Here is a 20,689-nt window from a genome sequence, read left to right as displayed (position 1 = left end):
CAAATCTTTTATTTGCAGACTTGGAGAGTACTTCAAGTTCACTGTACTCCAGATGACACACAAGGCAGGATTTACACCATTAAATTCTACAGCTGTCTCAGGAGCTATTTTCCCTCCACAATATATAGCAGAATACTTGGCAGAACACATAGAGATTTGCTAGTTTCACATATGTGGGTCTGCTCTTTTCTAACAGAAAGAGAGAGAGAGAACCTTGAGCAAGTCACTTAATCTTTCCCTGCTCCCTACCTGCATAATAGGTATGATCATATCCATAACTTACCTTCCTTTATAAGGTACGTGTAGCTCAGTATTATCAGGTATGACTGCAGGTGCTCTGGGTTAGATTTAAAGAATAAGGGGATTGATGCTGGAAATAAGGAAAAGAACAAAAATACCGTTGCCTCTTTAAGAGATGGTAGGAGGTAGAATTCAATGAAATGAACAGCAACAACCCAAGTTCTTTGTAAAATGATTGTTTGGGGTTGTTAATGAGCAAGCTAATATATGTCTGGCCAATTTTCACTCAAAGTGGGGCTTTGGGAAGATCACCAAGGAAAGAGACATCCTGGGGTCTTTGAGTTGGAGCCCTTCCCACCCAGATTCTCAGGTTGGGGAGATAGATGTACCCAGCAATTTCAAGGCTGTGGGTGCCTTTATTGGTGTCCCATATCCCCTTGTTGCAATGGTTCATTATCTAAGGCTCATTAACTGCTCCCTTTTCTGAATACAGTCTTGGGAGAAGGAGCAGGACAAGCATACTGGACTGCAAGAGAAAGCATGGATCGAAGCACCCTTGTCAATGCCCAAACTCTTCACATGAGGAATGGAATCTGGCCTCAGTTTTGTCCTCAGTGATGAGCTGCAAGGAAGGAAGGCTTCCCTTTCCAGGAATGAGGAGTTTTCATGGCCCGATGTCCAGTGTGGAATAGAGCATTGGGAAAGCTTGCTGGTAGTAACATCACTGGGGATACTAATACTAACTTTTAATAAAGTTTGGTTGTTAAAGTTGTGGCCATAATCATTGGTCTGTTGTTTTGTTTCTTCAATCCTGGTTCCACTGATATCAGTGGCAAAACTGCCATTTACTTCAGTGGGGCCATGACTTCACCACTCCTGATCAATCTCTATATCAGTAAGAAGCCTGGCATACAGTGTCACGTAGTGTGTAAGAAGAAGGAAAGAGGAAAGGATGCAATTTAAGTACTGTGTCAATAATAGGATGGCAGAAGTCAGGAAAGTATTGCTGCCATGACATGTTCTCCTCTAGACCTGTGGAAATAACTGAGTTTTTTGGTTCAGTGGCCAAACTGGAATAAAATTAGAACATAAGAATGGCCATACTGGGTCAGACCAAAGGTTCATCTACCCCAGTATCCTGTCTTCTGACAATGGCCAATGCCAGGTTGACCCAAAACACATTTTTTTGAATTTTTTCGCAAAGTAAAATAGTCAAATTTTGGTTTTGGTAAAATAAAATGTTTCATTGAACCTGAAATTATATATTGTGTTTTTAAGGGTTTTTTTAACTTTTCTATTAAAATTTCAATATATTATGGAAAAAATAGCATTTTAAATCAAAACCAAAACATTGATTCGGGGGGGGGGGGGCAGTTGTGGATGTGGAGGCAGTTTTTTTTCCCTGATCAAAACAATTTGGAAAATTCAACTCAAATTCAGAAAATGTTTTGGTTGACCTGAATCTGCATTTTTTTAATTTAATTTATTTGTGCCCAGCTGTATTCATCTCTCTATTTAGACTGTAATTTCTTTGAGGCAAGGACTGTTTCTTATATACAGCACCTAGAAAAATGGATTCTGAGCTTAGTTGGAGTGCATTAACTTTAGGTAATGCAAATAATAAATAATAATTTGGATAGTCCCAAAATATAGTTATGATTTTCTGCTTTTTCTGACTGATGCATTAGGAGCTTGCAGTGTGATGCATGCTTCATGGAAGATTGTGATTCTTGATGATTAGGTCGTGCTTGGTCTCTGAAGCAATAACTGGTGAAGAGAACTCATGCAGTTAGTGTGATTGCCAATGATAGCAAGAAAATTAATGGAGAGAGAAGGAATAATGATTTGAGAATCATCTGCCTTTTCTATGATGAGTGCAGTCTAAAACGCCATGCTGTTGGGGTTTGAAATGGTTTTGTAGTCAAGTGAAAACCCAGTACTGTGGTTTTAGAAGGATGTTTTTTAGAACAAAGTGAAGTAATCAAAATGGCAAGAGAGATGAATGATTTTGCTTGCATGAAAATAGAAATGTAAATTACTAGTCTCTACCTCATAGTTGACGACTATGCAGGATTATAAATGTTATTGGCTTATTTAAAATCCAAGTCGTGGGATGCTGTTTTTTTCAGAAAGGAATCACAGGTTATTCTTTTTCACAAGTGTTTTAGACTGAAACATGTAGTTATTGAATGTGAACAGTGTGTTTGACTCAGTCCTGGATTTTAATAAGGATTTAAAAAATAAATGATTTTGAACTCATTGTTTAATAGTAAGCAGACAGTTACTAAGGATGGAGTGTCATGATATGAAGGAATGTCATATGATTGTCGTCACTTACATTTGCTTCAAAGCACTGAGGTATGGTATCTTGCCACTGTCACCAGGCAATGCACATCTTGAAGTCAGACAATAAGACAAATGCCATAAACTTACTTCAGGATGATCCTGCATGGGTTTTGGTTATAAAATCTGATGGCCAATTATACTGTGTGTTAATGCAGGCTATATGCAAATTCTGTATAAGTGGGTGGAATGGTGAAATCTGAAATCTGAGTGATTGGTCAAATAGATGACATCTGCATTGTTGGTGAGAGGAGATTATGTGGTGGTTGTGTTGTGAGAGAACTGGATTTGACATAACTCGCAGTCATCTTGTGCACTTACCCTCCCCCATTTTCCTCCCATGAGCTGGAAGCAAGGACGCCAGATAGCAAGAAAGAATCTGGCCTTGCTTAGGCTAACTGCTGTAATTGCAGTATTAATGACAAGGATAGCTAACCTTAAGTCTGTGTGATTTTAAGTTTTTTGTTTGTTTGTTTGTTTGTTTGTTTGTTTTTCTGAGAAGTTGCTTTGCTGATAAGTAAAGATTATAAATAATTTTCTACTGTAGGCAAAGAGTTAGCCCACAACTAGAGGTTACGAGTTGTTGCTTTATTTTAATGTATCTATAAAAGAGTTTAGTTAGAGACTTTACTTTGGAGAAGTTCAAGAGATTTTTCTATGAGTCAAGAGATGGACACCTAAATCCCCAGTGGCTAGGAGAAAAGCTGGCCACCAAAACCCTTCTGCTGTCCCTCAGTAACACCTCAGACTTTGGGTAATTATTTTTGTGTACTCTGAGACTGTTGCTGTTTTAGGTGTGTGCTTTGTACTCCATAAAAATAGATAATTTTTAGTTGACTCACTCATTTGTCAGATGGAGGTGCTGTCCGTCCTCCCTCCCCCTCCCCCAATTTATTTCCTGACACTGCCTGGAAAACAGAGAATAGTTACCATAGTTTGGTTCAGATAACCCCGGGTAACAGTTGTGGTGCTGTCATTATTCCCCTCTCCATCCCCTATAGAAATACAGAGGGCACCCTATGAAAGGCCCTAGTTCTCTCCAGGAGCAGGAGACACAGTAACACTAATAAAATCAACTATTGATTCTCGAGGCTTTTTGGTTTTATGGTAGGGTTTATAGGTAAGCGTAATTCCTCTCTATGCAAAGACTCCCTGCTACATAACTGTTCTGCTTGCAACATGCTCCCCATGTCCTGGCAGGGGCACTGCAGGGCTTAACTGGTGCAGATGGTTTCTGGTGGTCCCTCCACTTCATGGAATGTCAGATGTAAAGCATAAACAGCCAGTGGTGTTCACCACTGAAGAAAGTTAAGGGGTGTGTGTGTCAGAATTGACAATAGGCAAAAATCATTTCGCTACCAGGCCCCTCCTGACTGAAGCACTACCTATAGATGACAACAGCCATAAAACTATTGTGATTCAGAAGAGCTGCCATTTAAAAGTCAACATTTACAAACAGATGCCATACTGCTATCACATTTATTCCTTATTTTCAGTATAGGAAAAAATCTGATATCAAGATTAGTTCTCTACTTGATCTCTACTTTTGTCTATTTACTTGTTGACTAACTACTGACATATACAGGGAAATAAAAATTTATTCTATGTACTTACCTGGCTAGCAAAACTGAAACCAAAATGAATAAATGATGGGTTCTGTGTACTGATAAATATTGCAATTGCATTTGGTGCCTGTCAGACAAGATTATAGCTTATGCCTTATTAGAATAGAACTATTCAAACTTTAAAATTTATGGTTACAGGATTAGTCAGTGTAATACCACATGCACAGTATGAGTCAACAGTGTTTGCAATAGAAATTTTAAAATAAGGCAGGGATGAAGAACACATAGTTACCCATTCTATGCATATGTCTATCTAATCACATGTGGTGCTCTACGTAATAAAGGCAGCAGATGTGAGTTGGCTTCTGAGGTTTTCTCTCAATTTAGCAATTTGCACAAAGGCTTATACAGATTCTGAAAGTATATCTATGGACAACAGGGAAACAGAGTTGCCATCAGCCAAGTTAACCCTCTTATAATAAAACTCCATAAAAATTCCAAGGAGATATCTAAACCTTTCCATACCATTCCCTGTATGCCTAAATAATCATTATTAATAACAGATTTACACCAGCCTGCCTTTAGGGCCAAGAAAATTCAGGCCTGACTGAGTGCACCTTTCTATGCACTTCTGGCAGCAGGTTCCCTTACTTCTGATCCTGGGTTGGAGGTTCCCTCTGGTTTGACAATTTCATTCTCTCTAGCTCCCATTAAAACCCCATAACCTTCTCTCCAGATCCCTGTGACAGCTCTGACAGACCCTTCCCCAAAGTCCTACTTTCTGTGGGACCAATGTAGCTATTCAATTTTTTCCCGTTACTTTGAAATATGATTTTTGTGTTTTGTATTGATGAGAGTTCCCCATCACTTCTCCCTGGACACACAATAGCAGATCTTAAGGTGGCCATCCTGCAGCAAAAAAACTTCAGGACCAGACTTCAAAGAGAAACTGCTGAGCTTCAGTTCATCTGCAAATTTGACACCATCAGCTCAGGATTAAACAAAGACTGTGAATGGCTTGCCAACTACAAAAGCAGTTTCTCCTCCCTTGGTTTTCACACCTCAGCTGCTAGAAGAGGGCCTCATCCTCCCTGATTGAACTAAACTTATCTCTAGCCTGCTTCTTGCTTACATATATATACCTGCCCCTGGAAATTTCCACTACTTGCATCCGACGAAGTGGGTATTCACCCATGAAAGCTCATGCTCCAAAACGTCTGTTGGTCTATAAGGTGCCACAGGACTCTTTGCTGCTTTTACAGATCCAGACTAACACAGCTACCTCTCTCATACCCATCACTTCAGACTTCTAGGTATCCACAGAACCTGAACAGCTTGTACAGTGGCAGTAAAGGTTTTGTCAAACCAAGCCTTCTCCAAGATGACTCAGTAATAGCCTGGATGGATCATCTCTAGGGCTGAGATGGTAGCTCAGTCTCCATAGCTATACAATCAGTTGCCTATCTCAGTCTAACAACGAAGCCATTTATAACAGTAGAATTTCTGACACAAAGTCCTGACTAGAACTGGGTGAATAATGAATTTTTCAGTTCACTAGCAACTCTGAAATATCAAAAAAAGCTGGTTTCAGGTAAAAAATTGAAGTTTATTTATGTATTTATTCATGGCTAATGAAAAAGTTGGAAAAAAATTGAGTTGGGTAAAAGCAACATATTTGATTTTGACCCAGTGCAAAATTCTTCTTTTAGGTTTTGCTCACTCTTAATAAAAGCAAAGGAGGAGTAGATTGACAAGATGGCCAGCTGAGACGCAGACTCACCTTATAACTTTTAACCCAGTGCACATTCACCTGGGATGTGGGAGACTTGGGATCAGTTTCCTCCCTTTGCCTGATGTGGAGAAGATATTTGAGTCTCCTGCAGCATGGGGGTGTGGGGAGGTCATCATAGCCACTGGGCTATTCGGATGTGGGACCTTTGTCAATCTCTCTTCTTTAAGATATTCCACTTTTTATAAAGCATTAAATAGTTATTGGGGCAGGAACTGGAACACGGGGTCACCCACAGCATAGCTAAGGCTGCAAGATCTTTCTTGTGATTTTGGGTGGTGGTTGTTTTTTCATGGCCCACTCTGTTCATTCATGGTGAAACTGCATACCCTTCACAATGACATTGGATAGTCATTAGACCAGGAAGGAGAGTGAGAACAGCACCATAGGTGTTAGAGCACTCACCTAGGATGTGGGAGATTCAAGTCCCTGCTCCAACTGCTCATTAATTATTTATAAAAAGTAGAAGAGCTTCAAATTCCTTCTCTTGAGATGAAGGGGGAGGGGAGGAGGCACTGTTTGATGAAAAAAATATCCTCCCACCTTGCCCCTAACAATGTGGCATTAGACTGAAATTACCAATTAATTTCACATAATCCAGCAAACAGCCCCCAGTTGTAAGAATTTTTATTTACTGCTGTTGCAGGGCAGATTTGCACCAGCGACCTAGACCACCGCTGTCTCACCGCGTCTCTCCTTATTTACCTCATGGCCTCTGGAACATTCTGTAAGTGCTGCCTGCAGGAGCAGGACAAACACACTCCTGCACCTGCTCTGTCTCGCCCTTGTTGAAGCTGCTCAGCAGAGCTCCACAGGCTACTAGCTGACTCCTTGTGGCAAGGGGGAGACCTGCTTGGGGGTGCTCCTTTTGCTGGCCAAGGAGAACCCCAGGACCTAGCAAGGGAAACAGGATAGGTGAACTATTGACTCTGTGTAGGCCCAGGCAGAGAAATGTTTATTATAGGATCACTTTCCTCTCAACACATAAGCACTCGTCCCTGCTCTGGGAAATTGCTCCCAGCTGTTGAGTTTGACAGCCTCCTGTTTAGATGGAGAGAAAAAAAATCCCATGCTAGCATTAAGAACTGCATGTAAAGAGCATTCCTGTAACAGTAGGTGACTTGGAGAAGAACAGAACTGATTTTAGTAGCAGGGGAATGGGAGGACAGATTGCAGACAGAGGACTGCAGGGGCTGGGAAGCTGAGGATAGACGTGGGGCAAAAGCTGGTTGGATGAAGGGATTGCTGAGACTGTAAGAGTATGAAAAAGAAATGGGGAAAGAGGGTGAGAGAGAGAGGTTCCAGTAAGGGCTGAGGGCAAGAGGAAAATAGAGTAAAGAAAACATGGGAAAGAGGGTCTTTTGGAGAAGTGGTAGATGCTAGAAGCCAGAGGGAAAGGGTTCTGGAATGAGGATGGGAGAATAAACAGGCAAGAGAGGAGATGGGGCACTGGGAGAAATAGATAACGTTACGGGTAAGGGTTAAGGAAAGATGTGGAGGAGAAGGAATTAGTGAAGAGGTAGAAGATACAAAAATGGGAAGAGAGATTAAGAGGAACAAGAGGAAAAACAAAGCTGTCACCAGGAAAGGAGCTGAAGCAATGTCTGTACAATGAGTTAGTGTGTGTGACAAACCTTGGCTTGCTTGCAGACACCAAATGGCCATGTGGATGAGCTGCCTGTGTATAATACTATTTGAGTAGGACGGGTAAATCAAGAAAAACCTAATTTTGCCAGGTTGTTTTCATTTCATTTCAAAGTGTTGGACACAGACTAATTTTTTTTTTAAATCTTTTTAAAAAAATCTATTAAAACTTTTTATCAAAATGGCTATTTTTTCCCCTGAAAACCTCTTTTTGCTAAACAAAAAATCAGTACAGACTTTTTGGATTAAAAAATGAACATAAAGGTATGGAAAAAAAAAAAACCAAAGACTGAATTTGGTTACTCTTTTGGAGGGGTTAGGGAGCCAGTTTCTGAGGATAAAAGTCTTTGGAAAAACTTCAACCAGCTCTGTATGTGAGCATATTTGCAAACCACAGCCTGGAAAACATCCTTGTGATAAGTTTACTTTACCTTAGTTTCTGAACTTTATTTTAAAAAGGCAGACTTTCCTGGTCATTCTGCCATGTGAATGCTGTTCTCTTTAGCATAACACTGTGGCAGGTTGTGTAAAATTATCAAAGATTGAGAGTTATCTCCCATTTTTCCATTTTGATTATAAATCTTTGAAAACTTTTAAAAAAAATTCGGAAATCTTTTTCCAGTGTGTGTGGGCTGATTTGCAATGTTTGTTTTTGTTTTTTTAAGAGAAAAGATCTCTCTGTGCATGGAAGAAAAATCTAGTAGAGACCCCTTTTCTGCTGTGTTTTAAAGACTCTTTTTTGGTGGTAGTTACTTTAAAAATATTTATAGTTTGGGGGTTTTTTTGCCCTTTCCTGGCAAGGCTTCTTGTACCCTTACTCTGGCACCTTTTTCTATCTTTGTCCTGTTACATCAACCAGTTCTTCACTGGCATCCAAGAGGTTTTCAACTTTTACTTTTCTTATTACAAAGGTTCTGCTCATAGGAGCAATTGTTCATTCCCAGTCCCTTTCTTCGATGTACCATTTGCCTGTGTGATCAGTTGTTCTGAGATGGCAGATCCTGCTGACATTGTGGTTTTTGGATTCATACTTAAAACAACTGGAACATCATTGCCCTTAATTTTTTTGTATTTTTAAAAATTGAAATTTAAACACCAAGATAGACTGGTGGGAAGTCTGGGAGAAGTGGGAAATAAGTGGGAAATAAGCAGGAATTCCTGAGGCGGATAGCATAAAAGGGTAAGCCAAATTCTGCCCTTGCAAATACATGCACAACACCCATTGGCTAGCTGTGATGAGAACTGAAGTCTTAATCAATAAAATGCATGCCATATATTTCAGGGTAGAATTTTGCCCACTTAGATTGTAAATTCCTTTGCAGTAGGGACCATCTTGTCCTTATTTACCATGCCCAGCACAGTATGGCCATGAGATCTGATTGTAAAAAATTGGGTTGTAGGGAGTAACCATTTCCTTTCTCTCACACCTTTTTCCTTTTTCAGCAAGTGTATAATGATCTATTCTTTACATGAGATGATGTGAGGTGAAAGCTGCGGAGGTCACTCCTGTGGTCTGTAGGGACTTTTGATAATTGAAAAAGGTGCCATCATCAAAAAGGCCCAACCAACCAAACTGCAGTTTTGAAAATCAAGCTACAGTAAGAGGCAACTATGTGTGAAAATGCTCACTATTGCATATTGATAATGCATCCTCTTGCTCACTAACATACGTGATCTTTCCTACTGTTTGCAGCAGCTTCATTCTTCTCTTCTCTGAGTAAATAATAGGCTTTTTGAGATGGATTAAAATGAATAGCAAGTGCAGGCTCATGTGTGAAAACACTTCAAGGTTTGGCTCACTGAGTGAATACAACTCAATCCCAGGTGTTTGGTTTGTAGGCACTTGGGAGCTATGAATCCCATTCAGGTGTGCATGGAGGTTTGAGTTTGGCAAGCTCAAACTTCTAAGACAACATTGAGTCTCAGCCAGCTAGTCTGCCTGCCTCTCCCTCTGAGATATGTTCTTTTTTCTTCTTTGTCCTAGATTGCTCAAGAAACACCTTGGGGCTTCTAGTGGGAGGCAAGTTTAGGAAGAGAAACCCTCTGGTTTCCCACACAAGACAACCCCAAAATAGGAATATTAAGGAGAATGTTAAGGAGTTGACTGAGTCTTAAAGCTAATACTACAGTTTAGAATAACTATCTAAGATGTTTAAAGGGTTTCTGAAAGGGTTATACCTCTGAGTTGACAAATAACAATGGACACTATGAGTAATACAAGAAATGTTAAAACTGTGCAATTTAAACTCCTATTTTGCAGATGGGGTAATTCTAGTGGCACAACCTTTGAGAAGAGTCGTTACTGGAACAGTTCTATGAGTGGATGCCAGAGCTGCCTGCTATTTTAAAATACAGATAAACAAACAAGCAACTGGTAAGAAAAGCCTGATGATGACTTCACCTCTTTTAAACAAATTGGAAGACAGATGGCTCTGGGTCCTGGAACATGTGTTAAAAATAAAGGAATGGGAGTTTGTAGGCAAAAATAAGTTTCTGCTATTTCAAAGGAAAAGCTAAGCACTCTTGGTTGAACTCTGGAATAAGGAACAACTTTTGATGAACAGAAAAGAACACGTGGGTCAGCAACACAGAAAAACCTTGGTGATAAAAGGGACTCCTCACAAATGACCAGAGTTATGGATGTGAGGGTGTGAAAAGATTGTGTAGTTCTACACAACATGCAAATGTTCTCCCATCATCAGTGGGGCAACCCTACTTTTCAAAGATCACATCGCAGGAGGTGAAATGGAGAACTTGCACCCTAAAACAGGGTAAGAAGCTTTAAATATAAGCAAACCCTTCTTAGTAATTAGGGGTATAGTCTATACATCTTTTTGAGTCTAGTCTAGTCTGCAACCTCAACCCGTGTCTTTAGCAGGCAGCATTCTCCTGTGTTGGAGAAACCCTCTAGGTATAATCCTTTTATCTATCATGAACTGTGAAATCCTAGACCTATTGAAGCCAGTGGCAATAATCCCATTTACTTCAGTGGGACCTGGATTTGGCCTGGTAAATACATCTGGCGCCATACACCATTGTTGGAAGGATGTTATTCTGAATGAATACAGGATAATAAAATTCATTTCATGCTGTACAATCAATGTGTTCACCTTAGCCTTCATAAAACATTGTGCCCTCTCTCCATATACTGCTTTATGCTAAATTCTTGGGTTTTCCCCCTGTCTATTTAACAATGGGTGTTCTCCACTGCCAGCCAATATTTTGCTCTAACAGTGATATTTGTGATCGAAGAGTGAGTAGAGTGATGTCTTGGAATCTGTGCATAGATGCTTATTGGAGTATTGATTTCTTCATTCCCAGGCAAAGGAAAATGGCTTTTTTCATGTACTGCAAACCAGCAGAACTTATGTTCCAGTGCATACAGTAATTATTTATAAACTGAAGTGTTCAAATCACCAGTAATACTTATACAACAGGTAAAATTAATATCAGACAAGCTACACTTATTTTGTCACAATATTGTAAGATGAGAATGTATAAGATCAGTGGGATGTATTTAGAAAAATTTGTCAGCCTTTTCATGAGTTGCACTCTGAGATATAAATTGAATTGGGGATTGCTTTCCAATAAGTGATTACGTTATTTGACTGAATATTATATGTGTAAGTAAATGAAATGTAGAGATTAGTGTTTTTATCACAACTGTTTACTAGACATGATTTTCATTGTTGATTTGTACTTAACTTTGTTTCATGTATTTTTCAACGGTTAGTTGTGGGTGGGGGGAGTGTTGTGCTAGACACGTGCACAATTTAATTTCAAAAGGAAGAAAGCAAAATAATAAGCATCAAATATGTTCCCAACCAAATACATCCTTTTAGTAATTTGATTTACAGGGAATGGGGAGTAAAACATTACAAAGCACTCTTCAATAATTCGTGAGTATTTTAAATATGATCTGCCACATTGTGCTTCTCAATATGCTGACAATGCACTCTCACACTTAAACACATGGCCTTTTACCAGGCCTGACTACTTATTGGAGTGTGTCTTGTTTAGGCACACACTAGATCTTGTGTTCTCAACTCCTTACTTTTCAAAAATGTTCAGGTTGGCATGAATGCACTTATTCTCCCAACTGCATTCACAATTTCCCATTTTCTGCAATATGTCAGCTGCATTTCTTTGAAAATTTAGCCCCCACTGTCTGGAGAATATATCCTTTTAGAATATTGATTTAGTCAGTGCACTTGCGTGGGACTTTTTAACAATGAGAGCATTATGCTTTTACTGAGGGAGAGAATCAAGTCTAATGTATTAAAGCTTAATTGCCAGTTGCAAAAACTCTCTCTCGTGTCATCCAAATGCTAGGGGGCTAATTGTCAGCTTGTGTAAATTGGTGCGAGTCCATTGATTTCAACCCAGCTATGTCCATTTACACCAGCTGAGGATCTGGTCTCAAACAGCCAATTTATAGCTGGCCCCAGGCTGGTGCTCTTGAGGAAGTAGACGGCACTGGAAGAGCCCTCTCCTACCTTCTCAGCAAACCTGCTCTGGAGGCAGCCATCATGGGTTAGGCGCACTAACTAATGGTAAGGATAATCTAGTGCTGCCCAGTGTACTAATTGTCACTTGAAGGCAAATATCGGAGCTGAGGAAGCTTTCCAAGCCTCTTCTCACAGCCACATGCTAGCAGCTATGCACAGTGGGACAGATGAGCTAGAGCAGGTTACATCTTTCCTATATCTTTAGCAAGACGTCCGGCTCCTGTTTATGGTCAAGAGGCACCCCTAGAAGCATTGACTTCCACAGGCTTCGTGCCTCCCCGCGCTGCTGTCAAGGTGCACGTGATGTTCCCTACGTACACTACTCTCAGACATAATTTATCCATCAATTGGAAGTATGAATAAATTAAACCAGTTAGCCCCGAGTACTGTGTGTGCATGTGACATTTTTAAACTGTAGGAAATATAACAGACTTCTGAGTTTTCTCTATCCAATATAAATCTGAGGGAAGAGTACTTGATTCCACTCCTATGTTACTTTTCTCATTTGTATTTATTTATTTTTATCACTTTCTGCTTTGGTTTGAAAACAAGGCCACTTGAATTCAGGTTGATCCATCTTCTCTGACAGCTTGCTAGTTATGACTATGTCCAGTTCTATGGAGATCTTGATCTATGCATTTTTGTTTTCTTGTGAACAGCACACATTCATGATTTGAATACAGAATACAGCATTAGCAACAATACACCGAGTTGAGGAACCTGGAAGAGTCTGAAGCAGTGACTTAAGCTTCTGTACTGTATTAACAATAACAGTCACTTTACCCAGCATGAGGATTTTGAAAACTGGAAAATGCATTTTAAGTGGAAATTACGTAATGACATTGTAAAGACTCTGGGGGAAAAAAGTTAACGTATCAAATTTTAATTATTTTATTAATCTGATTTGGCAGCTTTTCACAGTTATAAACTACTGATTGTCCCTGCCAGCAGGTATATGGGATCTTGGGGAGCAATTACCACACGGGTGGGGTGCAAAACAAACTTTATTAAGCAAATGCAAAAACAGGGAAAATTCAATAGTGAGGGGTATGGGGTTGTTAAGGTAGACAATTGGGGAGGGGTTTCTTTTTGGTGAACAGTAAGGGGGTTTCAATAGTGGGGTACAACACAGTAGGATACAATACAGTGGGTAATCAGTTAACACTGAGGTATAAATGTAACAGGTAGCTAGCGATTTCTATGTAAAAAGGTGTGTCACAGCAGCATATAACCATCTAACAGTTACGGATAAAATGTGTTAAATAACAAACAATTTTAGGTAAAAATGTGTCACAGTGGTGTAAATGTAGAATGTGAGGGGTATCAGAGAGGAAGAAAGTAACCAATGGGGTTTTATGCTAGAGATTTAAACTTAGTGAGACAGAACAAACAGGCTGCAAGCTTAAGCAGCAGAGAGAGTGTAACAAGGTAGAAAGACACAGAGAAGCTGGGGGGGGTTTGCAGTGGGAAGACAGACAATTACAATTACACAGAACACAGCAAAGTCTTATCTATGATCTAACTTAACCAAGACTACACAAATTAAAACACAATGCAACAATTCTCTAAGCCTAACTTACAAAGTATAATGCTAAACTTAACTTAAAGGGTGCACCTTAGGCTAAGGGTAGTTTCAGAGGGCTGAGTGGTGTGTGTCCAGGACACAGCTCCAAAGGGGGGGGTGACTGCAGCAGTGGCGTGGCTGCAAGCAGGCTTATTTCTAGCAGCAAAGGCACTGCAGAACTAGAAACAGATTACAGATACAGACCAAGGAGTTAGATTGGGTCTGTGTGCTGGGGAGACAGAGCCAGCAGCCAGGATGGGGGTGGGGGGTGTAAAACAGGTTTTAAGACACAGACCAAGGTTTAGCTTGAGTCTGTGTGCTGGGGAGACAGAGCCAGCAGCTGAAATAATAAAATAAAAGTATAGAAAGTTTCACAGAGGGATTCTTACCATCCCCCAAGGCAGCAGCAGAGGCAGAAGCAGCAAGAACATCAGAAGGCTCGGTACAGTCTTGATAATCAGGAGATCTCTCAGGCAGCAATTCGTTCTTCATGGTTTTTTTTTTCAAAAACGGGGGTACGCTCAAAAATAAAACGAGAGCGGAGAAAGGACCCCCAGAACCCCTGGTTGATCAGACCAGGCAGCAATGCAAGAACCTTTCTGAAGTCTGTTCAAAAAATGTCTGTTTTTAAAGGCAAACCCTGGCAGCTTCCCGCCAGTAACTCTGATTGGCTCCCCCTCTTACAGGGAGGAGAGAAGGCAGAGAAAAAACTGCAGGCAGCCACAGAGGCATGTTTGGACTAGCCCTGAGCCCAGAGGTATGACTCATGCCCAGGATCTTAAAAACACAATAGGTCTTGCAGCTCTGGACAGAGCCTACCCTACACCAAGCCCAGGTTTTAACAGGACTAACCCTTTGAGCAGGGCAGTGGTCCCACTTAGCACAAGTGGCCATCCCTTTGAGAAGGGCAATGGCTCTTGTTAAACAACTTAAGGGGCCCTCCCTTTGAGAAGGGCAGAGGCCCTGGTAAACAACTTAACAGCCAGGGAGGGGCGGCCACAGAGGAGAACAAGAACAAAATGGAGTAAGGGGACAGCTGTAAGAACAAAATGGAGCTGTAACAGACACTGATGATTTGAGATACAGCACTGATCTGCAAATTAGCTAGTCTTCAATATTTCAGTTTGTACTGAGTTTTTATAATTTTAAAACCTTATACATAGCAATGGTAGGCACATTGGACTGACAAATACATGCTCTGAAAATGTATCAGAGCACCATGTGAAGGGAAGATGCATGCCAAAATATCTCTTGGGGAAACCAGAATTAATTAAATGTGCATCTTCACCCTGAAATAAAACATCAGTGCAAATTTCTGAAAGATTTCAAGCAATCACTGTGCAGTGAGTATTATAATATGGACCTAATAACCAGAATCCAAGGCAATTAAAGTTTCATTGCATTACCTTGGAGTTGTTCTGAATGAGTATAGCTGACATCCACTGTTCACTTTTTTTAGTTAAAGTCCAGGTTCCCCAAAGTTGGCAAAGACTGCCAACTGGCAGCTGTGGAGCATATAGAGGAAAGCTGCCCTCCAGATATGGGGGAGCTGGACTACCAATAATGACCCCCTCTGGGATGGTTCTGAAGTTAGCTTGCACCCACCAGTTAGCTTGCACCAAGACCAGTTCTTCCTATAGTAGACATTTTGTTGTTGACTGCTCCTTGTTGTTTTTTTCTCTTCCAGAGGGAAAAACTACCTGTTACATTTTCCCTTTCTTATTGCTGAGGAGATGTTACAGGGGTGGGAGGTGAGACTGAGCCATCTTGTTTTGGGCAAAGCTGGTCAGCAACAGATATTTTTTTTCCCCTCTCATATGAGGGACCTGGTCATCAAGCTTTGAATTCTGCAGTTCTAAGATGCAGAGATCCAAAAATACTGCGACAACTGGGTCTCGCTCTGCTAGTACTTTCTTGAAATCTGCAGTGTAATGGTTTCAATGTAACTAGGCTCTTCTAACATCGCTCTCCATCATGCACAAATGACTCGTGTCCAAAACATGCTGAGATTGCCTTTGGCAGGATTTTCTAATACTTCACATTTAGCTGCTCACAACCAATCTTACTCCTGTGCACCCAAACCCCTATGTGTCTCTACATACAGGAGGGTCAGTGGGGAATTGGTGAGATAGTTTGTATGGTGCTTCTGAGAAGGATTGGTTCCAAATGGCTGATCAAACTCACTTCAGCTGAACACCCGAAGGCTAGGTGAAATAAACAAGTTGATGACTTTTTTAGATGACAGATGGTAACTATTCTGGCTACATGAAAATGTGTATTTTTTAGATTTAATGTATTTCATCATATTTGCCACCTTTGAAAAATATTACTAATCTTCTTTATTTGGTGCAATGCCCTTTTTATGTGGGGAAGGTTCAGGAACCAATATAGTATATAAATTGTTTGCTTCTATTTTAACTTTAACTTTGCTAATTTAGGTTTCTTTCCTATGGATGTAAATCTGAATGGTGGCCTTTTTTACACTCCTTTTGCCCAAGGATAAATGACGACTGCAAGTCAGTGGAGTTTCAGGCCCAATGACTTCTTAAAGGAATTGTATGTTCAATAAGAGACATTTTATGTCTATCTTCTAAAAGACTCCACTACACTTTTACATTATTTCTAGTCTAGGTGCAACAAGGGGAGGGTGGTGATCACTAGCAGACTCCCTTTTCTAATCTTTGAACTATTAGGGCAAAATGGTTATCTACACGTTACCTCATAAATTTCTGACTTGCTATCTGATTGGAGTGCTTTGTCAAAGATGCACTCTTCCTTAGCTCAGTCATCTACAATTTCAAGAATAATCTGGCTGTCAAATATTGACCTCAAAAGTAGCCTTATCCCATATGTTCTTTGTGGCAGGAGGTATTGCACTGTGTCTACTATCTTCTGATGTGCAAAAATGACAGTTAGCTAATGTTGCTCGCAAAGGATACTGGAAATATTCCTTTGTTATACCAACAAAAGGAAAATATTGGCATGCCGTAACTGTATACATGCTTTAAATTAAAATGTACCCAACTGCTTAATATAATACAATACAAATTACTAGTGATGGCATTTGATTTTTATTCTGCCCATTCACTATTAAAGTCAGCTGGTGTAATTCTGTTCTATAATAATGGTGTAAATCCAGAGTTGCTCTAGATTCCGACTAGTGTAAGTGGAATTGACCCAACATGACTGCTTAAGTGAGTAATATGCACAGGATTTGGCCCTATCATTTACTGCTGGTAGATTAGATAGTCCTTTGTACTGTGAACAATCCAGCTAATCGTACACATTTATTTCTTATTTGTGCCACCACATCTGTCTATGTTGCCATATTATCCCCGCCCAAAAAAATCTTTATTTTCCTTTCAGCTAATTCTTGGAAGAAGGGCCTTTTACTTCCCTCTTCTTCAGAGATCACCACTTCTTCTTGATATGAAGAAAACACCCTGGGCTGAATTCTTCCATAATTTACACCCCAGGGGATCTCCCTGAAGCCAGTGGGTTTGTATGGGATGTAATTCAGGGCAAAATTTGGCCTCTGACTTTAATGTGTTACTCAACTAGCAACAAACTGTTCACTGCTCTGGCCATGGTTACAGTAACTGTATATAAGCAGAGAGCCATAAATCCATGTTTTGTCTATTGCCTTTGAAGACAGTTTTTCCCCCTTTGGTAACAATAATTGAAATCAGTGGTCACGCATGCTGATGCTGTTTAGCACTATTGGCTACTGTTGATGTTAATGTGCTAAGATCTTGTATTTACACAGCACCTTTTATCCAAGGATCTCCTGGTGTTTTACAATCTTGGCTAAATAGTACTAAGTCCATGTTATACATGGAGAGCCTCCTTCTCCTAACACATAACATAGATTAAGAATGATGCCACTGAAACAAGCAAAGGGGGGTACACTGTTGTGAGAAGAGTGTTGCTTTAATGGAGCATGGACTCCTCAGAGAATAGTGTGGAAGGGAATATCATGCCCGGGATGACTGAAGATCCACTTGCTTGTGCTTTCCTTTCCCTGTTGAATTTGTGTGTGTTGGTGTTTCTGTTGTAAACAAAGAGCAAAATTCTAAACCTCCCATAGGAGTCAGGGCAGTTGCATATACTCAGCAGGCTTCTTTTCTTTAGATGCTTGGAAAATGTTAGCCCAAGCCCTGTTCCCTTTGAGGAGAGCATGAAGTTCCAACTCCATGAAAGGATTCTGTATTAGTTTTCTTCTGAAGAAGGGAAGCATCTGGCCCTATTTTAATAAAAAAGCAATTGGTTCAACAGCAGAATATGGCTACCCTAACATAACCACAGCTATGGGATTTTCTGAGTGTTGCACAGAAGTGTGTGCTCTGCCTTTTTATCCTCCCAACTGTCATTAAATCATGCTCACTTCCAGCTTCAACCCAAGATTGCTTGCTGTTATGGTACATGAAACAGCTGTGATCCCCTCGCACCCTCCAAAGTCTCATCGATAAATGTATTTGTAAGTATGGTAGATAAGCCTCAGGATTTCTTTATAGCACCACAAGAACTGTTGGAAAAGATCAAATCTTCTAGCAGATAATACAAACATGATTTGCCATAAGCTTTTTTTCTCAGATGGTTTTAACTACTTGGCACATGGCTACACCCTGAAATATACTTCTTGGAGAAGTTCACATCTAGTTTTCTTCTGTTTCACTAAATGAAAGGAAAACAGATACATTTTCTACAAAGACCAGTTATCCTAGCAATGGGACATGCTCTGTCAAAAGAGGACTTAACTATTTAATGTTTAATGGAGAAGAACTGCATGGCATATATGATTTTATGGTGTAGGTGGCAGTTTACTATGAAGTTTTAAAGCCTTTTGAAGCCATGAGAAATCTAGGATTCAAGATGAGACCAAGTCATAGAGTTCAAAGCTTGGAGCAGTGATGTGAGAAGCAGTTGTTAAATTTTGACTCTCTCTACCACAAAGAAGCCATTCTTGTTTAAAAAAAAAATGGGTAAGCAATATAGGCTGATCAAAAGAGTGAGGTGTAATCCCAGTTAGTGGAAAGGAAATGTTCTGTTGTTTTACAACAATGTAGCTAACATGTCTTCCAGGAAATAGAAGCTGATTTGCAGAAGATAGTTTGTGATTCTGATTGTCTTGTTCAGGTATCCATAGTATTGCCTCCACTATTGTTGTTATACTTTCATCATATTAGGTGCACATTCATGGTCTTGTCTCATTGTTACTGTATGATGAAAAGGTCATTCATTACATAACTGACTTCTGGCACAATGGAAGGCCAGGCAAAAATCTACAAATCGGCTTCTCTTGGTATAAGGGGGAACACAGGTTTAGAACACTGAAGAGCAGTGCATGTTGCATTGCTGCTTGTACCATAGCAAGCAGAGGTGCCCATGTGGTTGTCAGAATGAAGACAGTTTTGTTGTAAAGAAGCGTATAGGTCTATCGATCTTAGAATAAAGTCGCACCAAAGAAAACATGCTTCATCATTATTGTAAGCTCTCTGCAAGAACAGTATATCCTTTGTTACCCTCAAGTACAGAGCCTTGGCTTCATGCTAAACTAATGCTAGAGTAACCCTGGATATCCCTTCAGAGTCCTTCATTTAGAACATTTAACTTCTGTAGCTCCCAAGGAAGGTCACTTAACCAGAAACTGCGGTGATAGGTGTGTTAGAAATACTTGTACAGTTTTTGTTCTAAAGGATACATTGCAATTTTGCATTTTAGCCAACAATAAACCTTAACAAAAATGAAATCCATTCTTTGAATGTTCTTCGGTGGCCATAAAACTAACTTGAAATTCAATTTTTGCAGCATCAGATTTTTAACTTTCAGAAAAATAAGAAATGCTAGGCCAAAAACACCCACCCCAGCTTGATATAATATTTGTAGAATTAAAATAGCTTGATATAACATTTGTAGAATTAAAATATTACTAATGTAAACAAATGTCTTTTGCAAGATTTCCATTGCCTTATAGGTGGAGATACAAAGTAATAAGGTTTCATAATTGTGTCCCAAATATGAAAAAGACGGCTGAAGCATGCTTGATAATGTGCAATCTATTGACTTTATAAGAAGCTGACTGGTTTGTATCACAGGAAACATTTATTATGTAATTACGCTCAATGAAAACCTGTGCTACTTCACTGAATAATCTATAAAACAATGACAGCTTTCTGAATTACTAAACAATCTTTTTAGACAAAACAAATTGATTATTATGACTTTATGCTAATGGCGGTTACTCTGATAAATTACACAATTTTTTAAATGATTTCTTGTATAACCATTTATTTTTTTTCTTGCAAGTTTGTGATACCCGTTTTTGGCCAACTGGTGCTATTATATGTAAATGACCTATAAACAGTTCAGCTTTGCTTTCAAAATCATATGGGACAAGATTTGGGGAGTTCTGAAAAATAAAGATATAAATCTACTTTTAATTGAACCCGTTCAGTAACTATAGGTCAGATTCTAATACACATGCTGACTAATACCTAGTACAAGTGAAACAAATAGAGCTATTCACAAAATAAGGTACTGCTCAACAGGAGTAAGGGTGGCACAGTCTGGCCCTATACAGGCAACTTCTAAAATAAACTTTACTTCAGATAAATCCTGAGAAGTGCCAGAATTTTTAAAATTTGAGAACCCCTTCACATACAATTGGGGGGGTGTATTAGTTTTAATTCAATACCACTCAAATTTAATAGACGTTCTCCAAGAAAATGAGATCAGCATTTTCAAGGATCTATTCATTTTGGGTGCCATTGTTTGTGGATGTCACCCTTGAGACATTTACAGTCTAATTTTTCACAGATGCGAAGTACCCACAACTCCAGCTGAAGTTCACATAGGTAGAGCACCTCTGAAAATCTGGCCCCAAGTATAAGCAACATGGTCAGCTTGGGGTTATAGTGAAAGCAAAGTTCCTCTCTCTTCTCTACAATGTGAAGAGTTCAACTGCATGGTCTTCAAGGTAAACTGGGAGTTGATTTATCTAGAGTAGAGTTTGTGGTCCTGTTTTCACTGCTTTTTA

Source organism: Mauremys mutica, chromosome 6 (assembly GCF_020497125.1).
Source record: "Mauremys mutica isolate MM-2020 ecotype Southern chromosome 6, ASM2049712v1, whole genome shotgun sequence".
Lineage (NCBI taxonomy): Eukaryota > Metazoa > Chordata > Testudines > Geoemydidae > Mauremys > Mauremys mutica.
The sequence above is the reverse complement of the archived record's forward strand: the minus strand, read 5'-3'. Positions refer to the sequence as shown.